Source organism: Atractosteus spatula, unplaced genomic scaffold (genome assembly GCF_055471065.1).
Source record: "Atractosteus spatula isolate fAtrSpa1 unplaced genomic scaffold, fAtrSpa1.hap1 Scaffold_21, whole genome shotgun sequence".
In the NCBI taxonomy this organism is placed as follows: Eukaryota; Metazoa; Chordata; class Actinopteri; order Semionotiformes; family Lepisosteidae; genus Atractosteus; species Atractosteus spatula.
The window spans coordinates 135726-155000 of record NW_028296775.1 but is presented as its reverse complement, the minus strand read 5'-3'; the positions used below and the strand labels follow the sequence as shown (position 1 = coordinate 155000).

The following is a 19275-nucleotide window of genomic DNA, read 5'->3' as shown; positions in this document are numbered from 1 at the left end:
AGGGGGAGAGCGGAGTCCGGGCGGCCGGCAGCCGCGTGCGGACCGGGCTCCAGAGGCGTCGGCCTGCGCCGCTGCGCGCCAGCCGGACGCCCGCGCGCCCGCCCAAGGCCGGCGTCGGGCATCGCTTCTCGGCCTTTTGGCTAAGATCAAGTGTAGTATCTGTTCTTATCAGTTTAATATCTGATACGTCCCCCATCGGGGGACCACATATTAAACGGATTTTTGGAACAGGGAGCTGGATCAGGAGCTTGCTCCGTCCTCTCCACGCATCGGCCCGGTATTGCAGCGCCTCCGGGAACGGTGCACTACCTTCTCTCAGCGGTGAAAAGACAGACGTAGCTAGCAAGCAAGCGAGGTGGACCGGAGCTCCTTCCTCTCCGGTCTCGTCTCTCGTCCATCTGTGTGTCTCTGTGTCTCTCTCTCTCCCCCTCCCCGTTCCCGTGCTCCCTCCGTGCACTTTCCCGCGCCTCGACTCTCTCGGCAAGCAGGCCGGCCCCCTTTTCGGCTCCCGTGCGTTTTCCCTCCAAAAAACTTAGTTTTTTCCTCCTTTTTCCAGGGAGGCAGGCGTGGCTTGTGTGTGTGTGTGTGTGTGTGTGTGTGTGTGTGTGTGTGTGTGTGTGTGTGTGTCCCCGTCCTTGCAGGCGGGCCCCTTTCGACAGCCGGCCGTTTTCCCTCCAAAAAACTTAGTATATACACCTTTTCTTTCTTTTTTTCGGCAGGCAGGCAGGTGTGTGTGTGTCCCCGTCCCTCCCGAGAGAGCGCTGCCCCTTGCCTCTGCCCGCAGGTGCCGACGGTCCGCTTTCGCTTGCAGCTCACTCGGCACGGCTGCTGCTGGTGGGAGGGGCCTAAGCTAAGGAGGCCGGCCGGCTGGCGCCCCCCGCGGCTGCGGTCGTTGTCGGGCCGTTGACAGGAGATCAAAGAGCAGGGCCCCCGCCCGGGACTGGCGGGCAGGCAGGCGAGCAAGCAGGCAGGCAAGAGAGGGGGAGAGCGGAGTCCGGGCGGCCGGCAGCCGCGTGCGGACCGGGCTCCAGAGGCGTCGGCCTGCGCCGCTGCGCGCCAGCCGGACGCCCGCGCGCCCGCCCAAGGCCGGCGTCGGGCATCGCTTCTCGGCCTTTTGGCTAAGATCAAGTGTAGTATCTGTTCTTATCAGTTTAATATCTGATACGTCCCCCATCGGGGGACCACATATTAAACGGATTTTTGGAACAGGGAGCTGGATCAGGAGCTTGCTCCGTCCTCTCCACGCATCGGCCCGGTATTGCAGCGCCTCCGGGAACGGTGCACTACCTTCTCTCAGCGGTGAAAAGACAGACGTAGCTAGCAAGCAAGCGAGGTGGACCGGAGCTCCTTCCTCTCCGGTCTCGTCTCTCGTCCATCTGTGTGTCTCTGTGTCTCTCTCTCTCCCCCTCCCCGTTCCCGTGCTCCCTCCGTGCACTTTCCCGCGCCTCGACTCTCTCGGCAAGCAGGCCGGCCCCCTTTTCGGCTCCCGTGCGTTTTCCCTCCAAAAAACTTAGTTTTTTCCTCCTTTTTCCAGGGAGGCAGGCGTGGCTTGTGTGTGTGTGTGTGTGTGTGTGTGTGTGTGTGTCCCCGTCCTTGCAGGCGGGCCCCTTTCGACAGCCGGCCGTTTTCCCTCCAAAAAACTTAGTATATACACCTTTTCTTTCTTTTTTTCGGCAGGCAGGCAGGTGTGTGTGTGTCCCCGTCCCTCCCGAGAGAGCGCTGCCCCTTGCCTCTGCCCGCAGGTGCCGACGGTCCGCTTTCGCTTGCAGCTCACTCGGCACGGCTGCTGCTGGTGGGAGGGGCCTAAGCTAAGGAGGCCGGCCGGCTGGCGCCCCCCGCGGCTGCGGTCGTTGTCGGGCCGTTGACAGGAGATCAAAGAGCAGGGCCCCCGCCCGGGACTGGCGGGCAGGCAGGCGAGCAAGCAGGCAGGCAAGAGAGGGGGAGAGCGGAGTCCGGGCGGCCGGCAGCCGCGTGCGGACCGGGCTCCAGAGGCGTCGGCCTGCGCCGCTGCGCGCCAGCCGGACGCCCGCGCGCCCGCCCAAGGCCGGCGTCGGGCATCGCCAAGTGTAGTATCTGTTCTTATCAGTTTAATATCTGATACGTCCCCCATCGGGGGACCACATATTAAACGGATTTTTGGAACAGGGAGCTGGATCAGGAGCTTGCTCCGTCCTCTCCACGCATCGGCCCGGTATTGCAGCGCCTCCGGGAACGGTGCACTACCTTCTCTCAGCGGTGAAAAGACAGACGTAGCTAGCAAGCAAGCGAGGTGGACCGGAGCTCCTTCCTCTCCGGTCTCGTCTCTCGTCCATCTGTGTGTCTCTGTGTCTCTCTCTCTCCCCCTCCCCGTTCCCGTGCTCCCTCCGTGCACTTTCCCGCGCCTCGACTCTCTCGGCAAGCAGGCCGGCCCCCTTTTCGGCTCCCGTGCGTTTTCCCTCCAAAAAACTTAGTTTTTTCCTCCTTTTTCCAGGGAGGCAGGCGTGGCTTGTGTGTGTGTGTGTGTGTGTGTGTGTGTGTGTGTGTGTGTGTGTGTGTGTGTCCCCGTCCTTGCAGGCGGGCCCCTTTCGACAGCCGGCCGTTTTCCCTCCAAAAAACTTAGTATATACACCTTTTCTTTCTTTTTTTCGGCAGGCAGGCAGGTGTGTGTGTGTCCCCGTCCCTCCCGAGAGAGCGCTGCCCCTTGCCTCTGCCCGCAGGTGCCGACGGTCCGCTTTCGCTTGCAGCTCACTCGGCACGGCTGCTGCTGGTGGGAGGGGCCTAAGCTAAGGAGGCCGGCCGGCTGGCGCCCCCCGCGGCTGCGGTCGTTGTCGGGCCGTTGACAGGAGATCAAAGAGCAGGGCCCCCGCCCGGGACTGGCGGGCAGGCAGGCGAGCAAGCAGGCAGGCAAGAGAGGGGGAGAGCGGAGTCCGGGCGGCCGGCAGCCGCGTGCGGACCGGGCTCCAGAGGCGTCGGCCTGCGCCGCTGCGCGCCAGCCGGACGCCCGCGCGCCCGCCCAAGGCCGGCGTCGGGCATCGCTTCTCGGCCTTTTGGCTAAGATCAAGTGTAGTATCTGTTCTTATCAGTTTAATATCTGATACGTCCCCCATCGGGGGACCACATATTAAACGGATTTTTGGAACAGGGAGCTGGATCAGGAGCTTGCTCCGTCCTCTCCACGCATCGGCCCGGTATTGCAGCGCCTCCGGGAACGGTGCACTACCTTCTCTCAGCGGTGAAAAGACAGACGTAGCTAGCAAGCAAGCGAGGTGGACCGGAGCTCCTTCCTCTCCGGTCTCGTCTCTCGTCCATCTGTGTGTCTCTGTGTCTCTCTCTCTCCCCCTCCCCGTTCCCGTGCTCCCTCCGTGCACTTTCCCGCGCCTCGACTCTCTCGGCAAGCAGGCCGGCCCCCTTTTCGGCTCCCGTGCGTTTTCCCTCCAAAAAACTTAGTTTTTTCCTCCTTTTTCCAGGGAGGCAGGCGTGGCGTTGTGTGTGTGTGTGTGTGTGTGTGTGTGTGTGTGTGTGTGTGTCCCCGTCCTTGCAGGCGGGCCCCTTTCGACAGCCGGCCGTTTTCCCTCCAAAAAACTTAGTATATACACCTTTTCTTTCTTTTTTTCGGCAGGCAGGCAGGTGTGTGTGTGTCCCCGTCCCTCCCGAGAGAGCGCTGCCCCTTGCCTCTGCCCGCAGGTGCCGACGGTCCGCTTTCGCTTGCAGCTCACTCGGCACGGCTGCTGCTGGTGGGAGGGGCCTAAGCTAAGGAGGCCGGCCGGCTGGCGCCCCCCGCGGCTGCGGTCGTTGTCGGGCCGTTGACAGGAGATCAAAGAGCAGGGCCCCCGCCCGGGACTGGCGGGCAGGCAGGCGAGCAAGCAGGCAGGCAAGAGAGGGGGAGAGCGGAGTCCGGGCGGCCGGCAGCCGCGTGCGGACCGGGCTCCAGAGGCGTCGGCCTGCGCCGCTGCGCGCCAGCCGGACGCCCGCGCGCCCGCCCAAGGCCGGCGTCGGGCATCGCTTCTCGGCCTTTTGGCTAAGATCAAGTGTAGTATCTGTTCTTATCAGTTTAATATCTGATACGTCCCCCATCGGGGGACCACATATTAAACGGATTTTTGGAACAGGGAGCTGGATCAGGAGCTTGCTCCGTCCTCTCCACGCATCGGCCCGGTATTGCAGCGCCTCCGGGAACGGTGCACTACCTTCTCTCAGCGGTGAAAAGACAGACGTAGCTAGCAAGCAAGCGAGGTGGACCGGAGCTCCTTCCTCTCCGGTCTCGTCTCTCGTCCATCTGTGTGTCTCTGTGTCTCTCTCTCTCCCCCTCCCCGTTCCCGTGCTCCCTCCGTGCACTTTCCCGCGCCTCGACTCTCTCGGCAAGCAGGCCGGCCCCCTTTTCGGCTCCCGTGCGTTTTCCCTCCAAAAAACTTAGTTTTTTCCTCCTTTTTCCAGGGAGGCAGGCGTGGCTTGTGTGTGTGTGTGTGTGTGTGTGTGTGTGTGTGTGTGTGTGTGTGTGTGTGTGTCCCCGTCCTTGCAGGCGGGCCCCTTTCGACAGCCGGCCGTTTTCCCTCCAAAAAACTTAGTATATACACCTTTTCTTTCTTTTTTTCGGCAGGCAGGCAGGTGTGTGTGTGTCCCCGTCCCTCCCGAGAGAGCGCTGCCCCTTGCCTCTGCCCGCAGGTGCCGACGGTCCGCTTTCGCTTGCAGCTCACTCGGCACGGCTGCTGCTGGTGGGAGGGGCCTAAGCTAAGGAGGCCGGCCGGCTGGCGCCCCCCGCGGCTGCGGTCGTTGTCGGGCCGTTGACAGGAGATCAAAGAGCAGGGCCCCCGCCCGGGACTGGCGGGCAGGCAGGCGAGCAAGCAGGCAGGCAAGAGAGGGGGAGAGCGGAGTCCGGGCGGCCGGCAGCCGCGTGCGGACCGGGCTCCAGAGGCGTCGGCCTGCGCCGCTGCGCGCCAGCCGGACGCCCGCGCGCCCGCCCAAGGCCGGCGTCGGGCATCGCTTCTCGGCCTTTTGGCTAAGATCAAGTGTAGTATCTGTTCTTATCAGTTTAATATCTGATACGTCCCCCATCGGGGGACCACATATTAAACGGATTTTTGGAACAGGGAGCTGGATCAGGAGCTTGCTCCGTCCTCTCCACGCATCGGCCCGGTATTGCAGCGCCTCCGGGAACGGTGCACTACCTTCTCTCAGCGGTGAAAAGACAGACGTAGCTAGCAAGCAAGCGAGGTGGACCGGAGCTCCTTCCTCTCCGGTCTCGTCTCTCGTCCATCTGTGTGTCTCTGTGTCTCTCTCTCTCCCCCTCCCCGTTCCCGTGCTCCCTCCGTGCACTTTCCCGCGCCTCGACTCTCTCGGCAAGCAGGCCGGCCCCCTTTTCGGCTCCCGTGCGTTTTCCCTCCAAAAAACTTAGTTTTTTCCTCCTTTTTCCAGGGAGGCAGGCGTGGCTTGTGTGTGTGTGTGTGTGTGTGTGTGTGTGTGTGTGTGTGTGTGTGTGTGTGTGTGTCCCCGTCCTTGCAGGCGGGCCCCTTTCGACAGCCGGCCGTTTTCCCTCCAAAAAACTTAGTATATACACCTTTTCTTTCTTTTTTTCGGCAGGCAGGCAGGTGTGTGTGTGTCCCCGTCCCTCCCGAGAGAGCGCTGCCCCTTGCCTCTGCCCGCAGGTGCCGACGGTCCGCTTTCGCTTGCAGCTCACTCGGCACGGCTGCTGCTGGTGGGAGGGGCCTAAGCTAAGGAGGCCGGCCGGCTGGCGCCCCCCGCGGCTGCGGTCGTTGTCGGGCCGTTGACAGGAGATCAAAGAGCAGGGCCCCCGCCCGGGACTGGCGGGCAGGCAGGCGAGCAAGCAGGCAGGCAAGAGAGGGGGAGAGCGGAGTCCGGGCGGCCGGCAGCCGCGTGCGGACCGGGCTCCAGAGGCGTCGGCCTGCGCCGCTGCGCGCCAGCCGGACGCCCGCGCGCCCGCCCAAGGCCGGCGTCGGGCATCGCTTCTCGGCCTTTTGGCTAAGATCAAGTGTAGTATCTGTTCTTATCAGTTTAATATCTGATACGTCCCCCATCGGGGGACCACATATTAAACGGATTTTTGGAACAGGGAGCTGGATCAGGAGCTTGCTCCGTCCTCTCCACGCATCGGCCCGGTATTGCAGCGCCTCCGGGAACGGTGCACTACCTTCTCTCAGCGGTGAAAAGACAGACGTAGCTAGCAAGCAAGCGAGGTGGACCGGAGCTCCTTCCTCTCCGGTCTCGTCTCTCGTCCATCTGTGTGTCTCTGTGTCTCTCTCTCTCCCCCTCCCCGTTCCCGTGCTCCCTCCGTGCACTTTCCCGCGCCTCGACTCTCTCGGCAAGCAGGCCGGCCCCCTTTTCGGCTCCCGTGCGTTTTCCCTCCAAAAAACTTAGTTTTTTCCTCCTTTTTCCAGGGATTTCCTCCTTTTTCCAGGGAGGCAGGCGTGGCTTGTGTGTGTGTGTGTGTGTGTGTGTGTGTGTGTGTGCCCCGTCCTTGCAGGCGGGCCCCTTTCGACAGCCGGCCGTTTTCCCTCCAAAAAACTTAGTATATACACCTTTTCTTTCTTTTTTTCGGCAGGCAGGCAGGTGTGTGTGTGTCCCCGTCCCTCCCGAGAGAGCGCTGCCCCTTGCCTCTGCCCGCAGGTGCCGACGGTCCGCTTTCGCTTGCAGCTCACTCGGCACGGCTGCTGCTGGTGGGAGGGGCCTAAGCTAAGGAGGCCGGCCGGCTGGCGCCCCCCGCGGCTGCGGTCGTTGTCGGGCCGTTGACAGGAGATCAAAGAGCAGGGCCCCCGCCCGGGACTGGCGGGCAGGCAGGCGAGCAAGCAGGCAGGCAAGAGAGGGGGAGAGCGGAGTCCGGGCGGCCGGCAGCCGCGTGCGGACCGGGCTCCAGAGGCGTCGGCCTGCGCCGCTGCGCGCCAGCCGGACGCCCGCGCGCCCGCCCAAGGCCGGCGTCGGGCATCGCTTCTCGGCCTTTTGGCTAAGATCAAGTGTAGTATCTGTTCTTATCAGTTTAATATCTGATACGTCCCCCATCGGGGGACCACATATTAAACGGATTTTTGGAACAGGGAGCTGGATCAGGAGCTTGCTCCGTCCTCTCCACGCATCGGCCCGGTATTGCAGCGCCTCCGGGAACGGTGCACTACCTTCTCTCAGCGGTGAAAAGACAGACGTAGCTAGCAAGCAAGCGAGGTGGACCGGAGCTCCTTCCTCTCCGGTCTCGTCTCTCGTCCATCTGTGTGTCTCTGTGTCTCTCTCTCTCCCCCTCCCCGTTCCCGTGCTCCCTCCGTGCACTTTCCCGCGCCTCGACTCTCTCGGCAAGCAGGCCGGCCCCCTTTTCGGCTCCCGTGCGTTTTCCCTCCAAAAAACTTAGTTTTTTCCTCCTTTTTCCAGGGAGGCAGGCGTGGCTTGTGTGTGTGTGTGTGTGTGTGTGTGTGTGTGTGTGTGTGTGTGTGTGTGTGTCCCCGTCCTTGCAGGCGGGCCCCTTTCGACAGCCGGCCGTTTTCCCTCCAAAAAACTTAGTATATACACCTTTTCTTTCTTTTTTTCGGCAGGCAGGCAGGTGTGTGTGTGTCCCCGTCCCTCCCGAGAGAGCGCTGCCCCTTGCCTCTGCCCGCAGGTGCCGACGGTCCGCTTTCGCTTGCAGCTCACTCGGCACGGCTGCTGCTGGTGGGAGGGGCCTAAGCTAAGGAGGCCGGCCGGCTGGCGCCCCCCGCGGCTGCGGTCGTTGTCGGGCCGTTGACAGGAGATCAAAGAGCAGGGCCCCCGCCCGGGACTGGCGGGCAGGCAGGCGAGCAAGCAGGCAGGCAAGAGAGGGGGAGAGCGGAGTCCGGGCGGCCGGCAGCCGCGTGCGGACCGGGCTCCAGAGGCGTCGGCCTGCGCCGCTGCGCGCCAGCCGGACGCCCGCGCGCCCGCCCAAGGCCGGCGTCGGGCATCGCTTCTCGGCCTTTTGGCTAAGATCAAGTGTAGTATCTGTTCTTATCAGTTTAATATCTGATACGTCCCCCATCGGGGGACCACATATTAAACGGATTTTTGGAACAGGGAGCTGGATCAGGAGCTTGCTCCGTCCTCTCCACGCATCGGCCCGGTATTGCAGCGCCTCCGGCACTACCTTCTCTCAGCGGTGAAAAGACAGACGTAGCTAGCAAGCAAGCGAGGTGGACCGGAGCTCCTTCCTCTCCGGTCTCGTCTCTCGTCCATCTGTGTGTCTCTGTGTCTCTCTCTCTCCCCCTCCCCGTTCCCGTGCTCCCTCCGTGCACTTTCCCGCGCCTCGACTCTCTCGGCAAGCAGGCCGGCCCCCTTTTCGGCTCCCGTGCGTTTTCCCTCCAAAAAACTTAGTTTTTTCCTCCTTTTTCCAGGGAGGCAGGCGTGGCTTGTGTGTGTGTGTGTGTGTGTGTGTGTGTGTGTGTGTGTGTGTGTGTCCCCGTCCTTGCAGGCGGGCCCCTTTCGACAGCCGGCCGTTTTCCCTCCAAAAAACTTAGTATATACACCTTTTCTTTCTTTTTTTCGGCAGGCAGGCAGGTGTGTGTGTGTCCCCGTCCCTCCCGAGAGAGCGCTGCCCCTTGCCTCTGCCCGCAGGTGCCGACGGTCCGCTTTCGCTTGCAGCTCACTCGGCACGGCTGCTGCTGGTGGGAGGGGCCTAAGCTAAGGAGGCCGGCCGGCTGGCGCCCCCCGCGGCTGCGGTCGTTGTCGGGCCGTTGACAGGAGATCAAAGAGCAGGGCCCCCGCCCGGGACTGGCGGGCAGGCAGGCGAGCAAGCAGGCAGGCAAGAGAGGGGGAGAGCGGAGTCCGGGCGGCCGGCAGCCGCGTGCGGACCGGGCTCCAGAGGCGTCGGCCTGCGCCGCTGCGCGCCAGCCGGACGCCCGCGCGCCCGCCCAAGGCCGGCGTCGGGCATCGCTTCTCGGCCTTTTGGCTAAGATCAAGTGTAGTATCTGTTCTTATCAGTTTAATATCTGATACGTCCCCCATCGGGGGACCACATATTAAACGGATTTTTGGAACAGGGAGCTGGATCAGGAGCTTGCTCCGTCCTCTCCACGCATCGGCCCGGTATTGCAGCGCCTCCGGGAACGGTGCACTACCTTCTCTCAGCGGTGAAAAGACAGACGTAGCTAGCAAGCAAGCGAGGTGGACCGGAGCTCCTTCCTCTCCGGTCTCGTCTCTCGTCCATCTGTGTGTCTCTGTGTCTCTCTCTCTCCCCCTCCCCGTTCCCGTGCTCCCTCCGTGCACTTTCCCGCGCCTCGACTCTCTCGGCAAGCAGGCCGGCCCCCTTTTCGGCTCCCGTGCGTTTTCCCTCCAAAAAACTTAGTTTTTTCCTCCTTTTTCCAGGGAGGCAGGCGTGGCTTGTGTGTGTGTGTGTGTGTGTGTGTGTGTGTGTGTGTGTCCCCGTCCTTGCAGGCGGGCCCCTTTCGACAGCCGGCCGTTTTCCCTCCAAAAAACTTAGTATATACACCTTTTCTTTCTTTTTTTCGGCAGGCAGGCAGGTGTGTGTGTGTCCCCGTCCCTCCCGAGAGAGCGCTGCCCCTTGCCTCTGCCCGCAGGTGCCGACGGTCCGCTTTCGCTTGCAGCTCACTCGGCACGGCTGCTGCTGGTGGGAGGGGCCTAAGCTAAGGAGGCCGGCCGGCTGGCGCCCCCCGCGGCTGCGGTCGTTGTCGGGCCGTTGACAGGAGATCAAAGAGCAGGGCCCCCGCCCGGGACTGGCGGGCAGGCAGGCGAGCAAGCAGGCAGGCAAGAGAGGGGGAGAGCGGAGTCCGGGCGGCCGGCAGCCGCGTGCGGACCGGGCTCCAGAGGCGTCGGCCTGCGCCGCTGCGCGCCAGCCGGACGCCCGCGCGCCCGCCCAAGGCCGGCGTCGGGCATCGCTTCTCGGCCTTTTGGCCAAGACCAGGGGAGAGATCGTTGGACCGCTACCAGTGCCTGCAGACTTTTGGATCCAGAGGGAATTTTCGTGTTGCTGGTTCCTGTTTTCCGGAGAGTTGCTTTTTCTTGCAAGGAGGATACTTTTGAAGACCTTTGAGAAGAGTGTCGGAAGGCTGTTTTCCCGCAATGGCCGAGGGCCAGGCCCCCCCCGGGTGGGCCAGCCAGGCTCCTCGGCTGAAATGGACCTTGCGTTTTAAATGGGTGAGAGAGAAAGAAATGATGGGTAGATATGAGTTTGAATGCAAGATTTTGTTTGGAATTCTGAAAGCGATACCTATTGAAGTGAAGTGTTTGCAAGGAAACAGGCCTTTTGGCTTTTTTGATGTGACCTTTAATAATGACCAGATCTATAAGAGAGTCTCTGGGAAGTGTGAGGAAATGGTGAATGATGAACTGTTACGGGACTTTGAGATTTTGGGTCTGGCTCAGGATGATGTGCGATTTATAATCGTAACTATGCATGACCCCTTCATTGAGGATGACATTATCACTGCTTACCTGTGGATGCATGTGGATGTCCTGGCAGGCCCCCAGATAATTGGTGACAGATTCCGGGTCTGGAACGGGAGGCGCAGATACCAGGTGCGGCTCAGGCGGAATGTTGGGCGCGCGGACGGGTTCTCGCACCCCCCGTCGGCTTTCTTCCTGGGTCAAAGCAAAGGTTACATTTATTATCAGAACCAGCCGTCCTACTGCAGGAAGTGTTGTTCCTTCGGCCACATGGACAAAGACTGCACTGCCACCTCCTGTTCGAGGTGTGGAGCACGGGACCACACTAAAGGGAGATGTTTCCAGAAAACTTGCTCTCTGTGTGGGGATACAAACCATCTGTATAGAGAATGCGTATGGAGAGACCCGGAGATGGCCAGGGAACAAGAGAGAGGCTTCCCAGATGCCGCACCGGTGGAATCTGACTCGGAGCAAGAAGGAGATGAGGAAGACGAAAGAAGAGAGGAAGGCAAAGGAACTGAGAGGACAGAGGGGAACAGGAATGAAAACGTCGAAACAGGTGACGGCAAAGAGATCGAGGGTGAGGAGAGAGCAGAAGTGGATGTGAGTGAAGCATCAGACACCGGTTTGGACAGCAGCGGTAGCTTACCTGCTGGTCAGGTGGCTAGAGCCGTGGACCTGTTCGAGCACCTGCCGCAAGATGGCCTGGCGATGGACCTGGGTGACTTCGACCTGGAGGGGAATGTGGCAGTCCAGAAAAGGCCAAGGGAGGATTCCGAAGAAGAGCTGCCTGCGGGGGAGGAGAAGAAGGCCAAGGAGGACGCTCACGCAGAGGAGGATGTAGAAGAAGGCATGGCGATGGAATCCTCCCCTGAGCGGGAGGAGGCTGCAGTGTCGCATTGGGGTCAGAAGGGGCACCTGTTAAAAGAAAGAGTACCGGAGTCGCCTTACCTGCGCTGCGTTTCGGTGGCTCCGAGCGTGGTGCAGTCCACTTCAGAGGAGGAGGGCTCAACCCCTTATAGGACAAGTGACACAAGTTCTTCGGAGACGGACAGCTCTGCAGAACCAGATGTGGATCCTGGGGGGAGAGATGGTGGGAGGTCGAGATGACCTTCAAAATTTTAACTGTAAATGTTAGAGGATTGAAAAATAGGTCTAAAAGGATTGCTGTGTTTAAAATTTTGCGTGAAAATAAGTTTGATATATGTTTTTTACAGGAAGTGCATTTGGGTGGTGATACAGATGTGAAGCGGTTTTCTAAAGATTGGGATTCGGGGAAGTCCTTTTGGTGTGTGGGGGGAGTACATTCTTCTGGGGTTGGTATATTATTTGGGAACAACCACATTGAGGTTACAGAAACTTATTTTGTGCGGCCAGGGAGAATTCTTGTGGTGGATGGGGTATACCTAAACATAAAAATGAGATTCATAGTCGTCTATGCACCGGCGGATAGGACATCAAGGGGGGGCTTCTTTTCAGACTTAGTCCCCTGGTGTGTAACTAATAGAAAATTAGTGATTGCCGGTGATTTTAATGAAGATCTAAATAAAAGAACAGCAGGATCCCGAGAAATTAACAAACTGTTGAGGGATTTTGACCTTTTTGATAGTTTTAGTCTCAAAGGGCCTGCAGCAGTAGGGTTGATTCCCCCAGTTACTTGGAGGAACGCAGCAGGGGCCGCCAAAAGATTGGATTACGTGTTCCTGTCTCGAGGGTTGGTGATTGCTAAAGCCTCGGTCGTACCTTTTTATTTTTCCGATCACGAATTGCTGGTGGTAGAGGTGGAAGGGGTGGGGGTCAAGTTTGGTCCAGGTTACTGGAAATTAAACACAGCCGTGCTGAGTGAGGACGGCTACAAAGAGCTAATTAGAGCCAAATGGTCCTTTTGGTTAGGACAGAAACAAGACTGGCCGTCACTAATTCAATGGTGGGAGTATGTTAAGTGGCAGGTGAAGGAAATCTCAATCCGGTATTGTAAGCGCCGAAACCAAAGAAAGAACTTTGAAGTGAGAAGGCTTCAAAAAGAGCTGGAAAACATGTATGAGGAGACAAACAAAGGTGCAGATTTTAATTTCTCGAAGGCCCAGGAGCTGAAGGCGCGACTTAGAGAACTTTACCTTAGACAACCCAGAGAGCTTTTAATCAGAGCTGGCATCGGCTTTCTGGATGGACAAGAAGAGGTCTCAGGTTTGCTCTTTAAATCAGTCAAAGCCAAGCGGGTTAAAAGAGCATTCGGGAGTTTGTTTACTGCAGAGGGGGAGGTGGTAAGTACTCCGTATGAAATGTTGGATGAAGCCGTAAAGTATTTTACTACTTACTTCAATAAGAGGGAGGGGGAGCCTGTAAAGGGGGTTGGTGGTTTGGAGCACATTGAGAAGAAGGTCAGTGCTGAGGAAAACAGGGCTCTAGTGACACGCATTGAGCTAGCCGAAGTTGAGGGGGCGACTCGGAGAATGAAAACTGGGAAAGTTCCGGGGGTTGACGGCATCCCGGTAGAATTTTACCTGACTTTCTGGGATTTGATAGGGTCATCACTGCTCGAAGTTTTTCAAGCAATTCTAGATGGTGGAGCTTTGGGAGACACAATGGCACAGGGAGTTCTGTCTCTATTATTTAAGAAAGGTGATCCTAAGAGGCTAGAAAATTGGAGGCCTATCCAATTATTGTGTGTCGAATATAAAATCTTGGCAAAAATCTTGTGTGATAGGATAAGGAAAGTTCTGCCATCAGTAATACAGCCGGATCAGACCTGCGGCGTGGCGGGTAGGTCCCTACACTGGAACCTTGGCCTGCTCAGAGATACCATTGCTTGGGCAGAAGACAGACATCAGTGTCTGTTGATAGCCAGTCTTGACCAAGAGAAGGCATTTGATAGGGTGGATCATCAATGCTTATGGGATGTGTTAGATCGTTATGGAGTCAGCGGTAGTTTCATCTCTTGGCTGAAGGCCCTGTATGGAGGTGCTTCCACCAGAGTCAACATAAACGGTTTTATGAGTGAACCCTTTGATGTAAGCAAGGGCGTCAGACAAGGCTGTCCTTTGTCTCCAATTTTATATGTAGTCTACATAGAGCCACTATTGGAGTTGATAAGACGAGATAGAAGGGTTGAGGGCATAGTGATCCCGGGAAGCGGAGGCCTCCAAACTAAAGTGTTGGCCTACGCGGATGATGTTGTCCTAACTTTGAGCTCAGATAGAAGTCTTTTAGTCGCACTGGAGCTGATAGAAGTCTTCAACCAATGCACAGGTGCAAGATTGAACAGAAATAAGAGCAGTGTGCAGTATTTCGGCCCTTGGAGTAATAGGGATGAGGTGGTAGGAGGTCTGTCTCTGGAAATGGATTCTTTGAAAATATTGGGAGTGCAGTTTGACAGGGAAGGGACTGGAAGAAGGAATTGGGAGACTCGTTTATCCCAGGTGAATAGCAAACTTGGCCTATGGAAGAAAAGATCACTGTCCTATTCAGGGAAGGTTGTGGTACTGAAAGGTGACATTTTACCAAGTCTTGTGCACATTGCAAAGGTCTTTCCTATGCCTGCTTGTTTTAGACGCTCCTTAACTAAGATGGTGTTTGATTTTGTATGGGGGGGTGGTTATGAGTATGTGAAGCGTCTAGATATGTACAGGGACATCAGGGAGGGAGGTAGAGAAGTCCCAGATTTACCCATTAAACTAGATGCCATATTTGTGGCTGACCTTTGTAAAGCGGTAGATGACAAGATCTCATATAAACATCAGTTCTTTGTCCGGCTTTGGTTCGCCTGGGTCGTCAAGCCTTCAGAAGTGTGGAGGAACGACGTTCCCAAGGCTGAAATTTTACCGTGGTTCTACGAACATGCGGCAGCATGGTTAAGGAAGTACGCAAAAGATGCGGACAGGTCAGTGATTGTCTCTCATAGGCTCTTATATAAGACAGCTAAGAGCAATGAAAAGGGAACAAATGTGGTGGTTCCGACTGATGTCTGGAAAAGGGTGCAACCTAAGAGCCTGGATAACAGGCTCAAAGACTTAAATTGGATGTGTGTTTGGGGACGTCTGCCTGTAAGGGAGGTAATGCACAGACATAAGCTGGCGCGTTCAGCGACTTGTCCAAGACCGCAATGTGCAGAGGTGGAGTCAATCACTCATGTGTTCTGGGGTTGCAGAATTGCAAAAGCAGTGTGGGGGCAGATGTCGGATCTTTTTAATAAACTGGAACCGGGGTTTGTTCTATCTGGGGATAAAATCTTGAGACGGTGGGGCAGGTCTTCAAGAACTGCGAGACATGACCTTGTAACCTGGTTTTTAATCAGTATGGTAAAATTTGTGTTATGGGGATCGAGAAACAATCTGGTCAAACATGGCCATGTGGAAGGGGCTGGGGCAATATGTGGGAGGGTTCGTTTTGAGCTGCAGAAGATGTTGTCAGTAGAAGTGCGTAGGTGGGGTTTTCACGCAGCAAAAGAAAAATGGAAACCGCTGCTGGATTAATGGAATAAGTTTTGCCGTTTGTGGATTGTGATTTATGTTCTGTGATTTTGTCTTGTATTGTCATAATAAATGTAAAAAAAAAAAAAAAAATCTGTTCTTATCAGTTTAATATCTGATACGTCCCCCATCGGGGGACCACATATTAAACGGATTTTTGGAACAGGGAGCTGGATCAGGAGCTTGCTCCGTCCTCTCCACGCATCGGCCCGGTATTGCAGCGCCTCCGGGAACGGTGCACTACCTTCTCTCAGCGGTGAAAAGACAGACGTAGCTAGCAAGCAAGCGAGGTGGACCGGAGCTCCTTCCTCTCCGGTCTCGTCTCTCGTCCATCTGTGTGTCTCTGTGTCTCTCTCTCTCCCCCTCCCCGTTCCCGTGCTCCCTCCGTGCACTTTCCCGCGCCTCGACTCTCTCGGCAAGCAGGCCGGCCCCCTTTTCGGCTCCCGTGCGTTTTCCCTCCAAAAAACTTAGTTTTTTCCTCCTTTTTCCAGGGAGGCAGGCGTGGCTTGTGTGTGTGTGTGTGTGTGTGTGTGTGTGTGTGTCCCCGTCCTTGCAGGCGGGCCCCTTTCGACAGCCGGCCGTTTTCCCTCCAAAAAACTTAGTATATACACCTTTTCTTTCTTTTTTTCGGCAGGCAGGCAGGTGTGTGTGTGTCCCCGTCCCTCCCGAGAGAGCGCTGCCCCTTGCCTCTGCCCGCAGGTGCCGACGGTCCGCTTTCGCTTGCAGCTCACTCGGCACGGCTGCTGCTGGTGGGAGGGGCCTAAGCTAAGGAGGCCGGCCGGCTGGCGCCCCCCGCGGCTGCGGTCGTTGTCGGGCCGTTGACAGGAGATCAAAGAGCAGGGCCCCCGCCCGGGACTGGCGGGCAGGCAGGCGAGCAAGCAGGCAGGCAAGAGAGGGGGAGAGCGGAGTCCGGGCGGCCGGCAGCCGCGTGCGGACCGGGCTCCAGAGGCGTCGGCCTGCGCCGCTGCGCGCCAGCCGGACGCCCGCGCGCCCGCCCAAGGCCGGCGTCGGGCATCGCTTCTCGGCCTTTTGGCTAAGATCAAGTGTAGTATCTGTTCTTATCAGTTTAATATCTGATACGTCCCCCATCGGGGGACCACATATTAAACGGATTTTTGGAACAGGGAGCTGGATCAGGAGCTTGCTCCGTCCTCTCCACGCATCGGCCCGGTATTGCAGCGCCTCCGGGAACGGTGCACTACCTTCTCTCAGCGGTGAAAAGACAGACGTAGCTAGCAAGCAAGCGAGGTGGACCGGAGCTCCTTCCTCTCCGGTCTCGTCTCTCGTCCATCTGTGTGTCTCTGTGTCTCTCTCTCTCCCCCTCCCCGTTCCCGTGCTCCCTCCGTGCACTTTCCCGCGCCTCGACTCTCTCGGCAAGCAGGCCGGCCCCCTTTTCGGCTCCCGTGCGTTTTCCCTCCAAAAAACTTAGTTTTTTCCTCCTTTTTCCAGGGAGGCAGGCGTGGCTTGTGTGTGTGTGTGTGTGTGTGTGTGTGTGTGTGTGTGTGTGTGTGTGTGTGTGTGTGTGTGTGTCCCCGTCCTTGCAGGCGGGCCCCTTTCGACAGCCGGCCGTTTTCCCTCCAAAAAACTTAGTATATACACCTTTTCTTTCTTTTTTTCGGCAGGCAGGCAGGTGTGTGTGTGTCCCCGTCCCTCCCGAGAGAGCGCTGCCCCTTGCCTCTGCCCGCAGGTGCCGACGGTCCGCTTTCGCTTGCAGCTCACTCGGCACGGCTGCTGCTGGTGGGAGGGGCCTAAGCTAAGGAGGCCGGCCGGCTGGCGCCCCCCGCGGCTGCGGTCGTTGTCGGGCCGTTGACAGGAGATCAAAGAGCAGGGCCCCCGCCCGGGACTGGCGGGCAGGCAGGCGAGCAAGCAGGCAGGCAAGAGAGGGGGAGAGCGGAGTCCGGGCGGCCGGCAGCCGCGTGCGGACCGGGCTCCAGAGGCGTCGGCCTGCGCCGCTGCGCGCCAGCCGGACGCCCGCGCGCCCGCCCAAGGCCGGCGTCGGGCATCGCTTCTCGGCCTTTTGGCTAAGATCAAGTGTAGTATCTGTTCTTATCAGTTTAATATCTGATACGTCCCCCATCGGGGGACCACATATTAAACGGATTTTTGGAACAGGGAGCTGGATCAGGAGCTTGCTCCGTCCTCTCCACGCATCGGCCCGGTATTGCAGCGCCTCCGGGAACGGTGCACTACCTTCTCTCAGCGGTGAAAAGACAGACGTAGCTAGCAAGCAAGCGAGGTGGACCGGAGCTCCTTCCTCTCCGGTCTCGTCTCTCGTCCATCTGTGTGTCTCTGTGTCTCTCTCTCTCCCCCTCCCCGTTCCCGTGCTCCCTCCGTGCACTTTCCCGCGCCTCGACTCTCTCGGCAAGCAGGCCGGCCCCCTTTTCGGCTCCCGTGCGTTTTCCCTCCAAAAAACTTAGTTTTTTCCTCCTTTTTCCAGGGAGGCAGGCGTGGCTTGTGTGTGTGTGTGTGTGTGTGTGTGTGTGTGTGTGTGTGTGTGTGTGTGTGTGTCCCCGTCCTTGCAGGCGGGCCCCTTTCGACAGCCGGCCGTTTTCCCTCCAAAAAACTTAGTATATACACCTTTTCTTTCTTTTTTTCGGCAGGCAGGCAGGTGTGTGTGTGTCCCCGTCCCTCCCGAGAGAGCGCTGCCCCTTGCCTCTGCCCGCAGGTGCCGACGGTCCGCTTTCGCTTGCAGCTCACTCGGCACGGCTGCTGCTGGTGGGAGGGGCCTAAGCTAAGGAGGCCGGCCGGCTGGCGCCCCCCGCGGCTGCGGTCGTTGTCGGGCCGTTGACAGGAGATCAAAGAGCAGGGCCCCCGCCCGGGACTGGCGGGCAGGCAGGCGAGCAAGCAGGCAGGCAAGAGAGGGGGAGAGCGGAGTCCGGGCGGCCGGCAGCCGCGTGCGGACCGGGCTCCAGAGGCGTCGGCCTGCGCCGCTGCGCGCCAGCCGGACGCCCGCGCGCCCGCCCAAGGCCGGCGTCGGGCATCGCTTCTCGGCCTTTTGGCTAAGATCAAGTGTAGTATCTGTTCTTATCAGTTTAATATCTGATACGTCCCCCATCGGGGGACCACATATTAAACGGATTTTTGGAACAGGGAGCTGGATCAGGAGCTTGCTCCGTCCTCTCCACGCATCGGCCCGGTATTGCAGCGCCTCCGGGAACGGTGCACTACCTTCTCTCAGCGGTGAAAAGACAGACGTAGCTAGCAAGCAAGCGAGGTGGACCGGAGCTCCTTCCTCTCCGGTCTCGTCTCTCGTCCATCTGTGTGTCTCTGTGTCTCTCTCTCTCCCCCTCCCCGTTCCCGTGCTCCCTCCGTGCACTTTCCCGCGCCTCGACTCTCTCGGCAAGCAGGCCGGCCCCCTTTTCGGCTCCCGTGCGTTTTCCCTCCAAAAAACTTAGTTTTTTCCTCCTTTTTCCAGGGAGGCAGGCGTGGCTTGTGTGTGTGTGTGTGTGTGTGTGTGTGTGTGTGTCCCCGTCCTTGCAGGCGGGCCCCTTTCGACAGCCGGCCGTTTTCCCTCCAAAAAACTTAGTATATACACCTTTTCTTTCTTTTTTTCGGCAGGCAGGCAGGTGTGTGTGTGTCCCCGTCCCTCCCGAGAGAGCGCTGCCCCTTGCCTCTGCCCGCAGGTGCCGACGGTCCGCTTTCGCTTGCAGCTCACTCGGCACGGCTGCTGCTGGTGGGAGGGGCCTAAGCTAAGGAGGCCGGCCGGCTGGCGCCCCCCGCGGCTGCGGTCGTTGTCGGGCCGTTGACAGGAGATCAAAGAGCAGGGCCCCCGCCCGGGACTGGCGGGCAGGCAGGCGAGCAAGCAGGCAGGCAAGAGAGGGGGAGAGCGGAGTCCGGGCGGCCGGCAGCCGCGTGCGGACCGGGCTCCAGAGGCGTCGGCCTGCGCCGCTGCGCGCCAGCCGGACGCCCGCGCGCCCGCCCAAGGCCGGCGTCGGGCATCGCTTCTCGGCCTTTTGGCTAAGATCAAGTGTAGTATCTGTTCTTATCAGTTTAATATCTGATACGTCCCCCATCGGGGGACCACATATTAAACGGATTTTTGGAACAGGGAGCTGGATCAGGAGCTTGCTCCGTCCTCTCCACGCATCGGCCCGGTATTGCAGCGCCTCCGGGAACGGTGCACTACCTTCTCTCAGCGGTGAAAAGACAGACGTAGCTAGCAAGCAAGCGAGGTGGACCGGAGCTCCTTCCTCTCCGGTCTCGTCTCTCGTCCATCTGTGTGTCTCTGTGTCTCTCTCTCTCCCCCTCCCCGTTCCCGTGCTCCCTCCGTGCACTTTCCCGCGCCTCGACTCTCTCGGCAAGCAGGCCGGCCCCCTTTTCGGCTCCCGTGCGTTTTCCCTCCAAAAAACTTAGTTTTTTCCTCCTTTTTCCAGGGAGGCAGGCGTGGCTTGTGTGTGTGTGTGTGTGTGTGTGTGTGTGTGTGTCCCCGTCCTTGCAGGCGGGCCCCTTTCGACAGCCGGCCGTTTTCCCTCCAAAAAAC

General features: G+C 58.8%; 14 non-coding genes and 1 pseudogene across 14 annotated transcripts; all 15 read left to right on the top strand.

The window, feature by feature from the left end:
* The first annotated feature begins 120 nt into the window (after positions 1 to 120).
* LOC148808517 (U2 spliceosomal RNA) lies at positions 121 to 311 on the top strand. Its single transcript, XR_016088175.1, has one exon. It is a non-coding gene; the product is annotated as a U2 spliceosomal RNA (small nuclear RNA).
* A 787-nt stretch (positions 312 to 1098) lies between these two features.
* LOC148808516 (U2 spliceosomal RNA) lies at positions 1099 to 1289 on the top strand. The gene has a single exon (XR_016088174.1). It is a non-coding gene; the product is annotated as a U2 spliceosomal RNA (small nuclear RNA).
* Positions 1290 to 2033: 744 nt separating this feature from the next.
* LOC148808515 (U2 spliceosomal RNA) lies at positions 2034 to 2225 on the top strand. The gene has a single exon (XR_016088123.1). It is a non-coding gene; the product is annotated as a U2 spliceosomal RNA (small nuclear RNA).
* A 785-nt stretch (positions 2226 to 3010) lies between these two features.
* LOC148808514 (U2 spliceosomal RNA) lies at positions 3011 to 3201 on the top strand. Its single transcript, XR_016088172.1, has one exon. It is a non-coding gene; the product is annotated as a U2 spliceosomal RNA (small nuclear RNA).
* Positions 3202 to 3977: 776 nt separating this feature from the next.
* LOC148808513 (U2 spliceosomal RNA) lies at positions 3978 to 4168 on the top strand. Its single transcript, XR_016088171.1, has one exon. It is a non-coding gene; the product is annotated as a U2 spliceosomal RNA (small nuclear RNA).
* Positions 4169 to 4955: 787 nt separating this feature from the next.
* LOC148808512 (U2 spliceosomal RNA) lies at positions 4956 to 5146 on the top strand. Its single transcript, XR_016088170.1, has one exon. It is a non-coding gene; the product is annotated as a U2 spliceosomal RNA (small nuclear RNA).
* A 789-nt stretch (positions 5147 to 5935) lies between these two features.
* LOC148808511 (U2 spliceosomal RNA) lies at positions 5936 to 6126 on the top strand. The gene has a single exon (XR_016088169.1). It is a non-coding gene; the product is annotated as a U2 spliceosomal RNA (small nuclear RNA).
* Positions 6127 to 6914: 788 nt separating this feature from the next.
* LOC148808510 (U2 spliceosomal RNA) lies at positions 6915 to 7105 on the top strand. Its single transcript, XR_016088168.1, has one exon. It is a non-coding gene; the product is annotated as a U2 spliceosomal RNA (small nuclear RNA).
* Positions 7106 to 7890: 785 nt separating this feature from the next.
* Positions 7891 to 8080, top strand: LOC148808509 (U2 spliceosomal RNA). Its single transcript, XR_016088121.1, has one exon. It is a non-coding gene; the product is annotated as a U2 spliceosomal RNA (small nuclear RNA).
* Positions 8081 to 8852: 772 nt separating this feature from the next.
* Positions 8853 to 9043, top strand: LOC148808508 (U2 spliceosomal RNA). Its single transcript, XR_016088167.1, has one exon. It is a non-coding gene; the product is annotated as a U2 spliceosomal RNA (small nuclear RNA).
* Positions 9044 to 14863: 5820 nt separating this feature from the next.
* Positions 14864 to 15041, top strand: LOC148808507 (U2 spliceosomal RNA; annotated as a pseudogene).
* Positions 15042 to 15808: 767 nt separating this feature from the next.
* Positions 15809 to 15999, top strand: LOC148808506 (U2 spliceosomal RNA). Its single transcript, XR_016088166.1, has one exon. It is a non-coding gene; the product is annotated as a U2 spliceosomal RNA (small nuclear RNA).
* Positions 16000 to 16796: 797 nt separating this feature from the next.
* LOC148808505 (U2 spliceosomal RNA) lies at positions 16797 to 16987 on the top strand. The gene has a single exon (XR_016088165.1). It is a non-coding gene; the product is annotated as a U2 spliceosomal RNA (small nuclear RNA).
* A 787-nt stretch (positions 16988 to 17774) lies between these two features.
* On the top strand, positions 17775 to 17965 carry LOC148808504 (U2 spliceosomal RNA). The gene has a single exon (XR_016088164.1). It is a non-coding gene; the product is annotated as a U2 spliceosomal RNA (small nuclear RNA).
* Positions 17966 to 18732: 767 nt separating this feature from the next.
* On the top strand, positions 18733 to 18923 carry LOC148808503 (U2 spliceosomal RNA). Its single transcript, XR_016088163.1, has one exon. It is a non-coding gene; the product is annotated as a U2 spliceosomal RNA (small nuclear RNA).
* Positions 18924 to 19275: the final 352 nt, after the last annotated feature.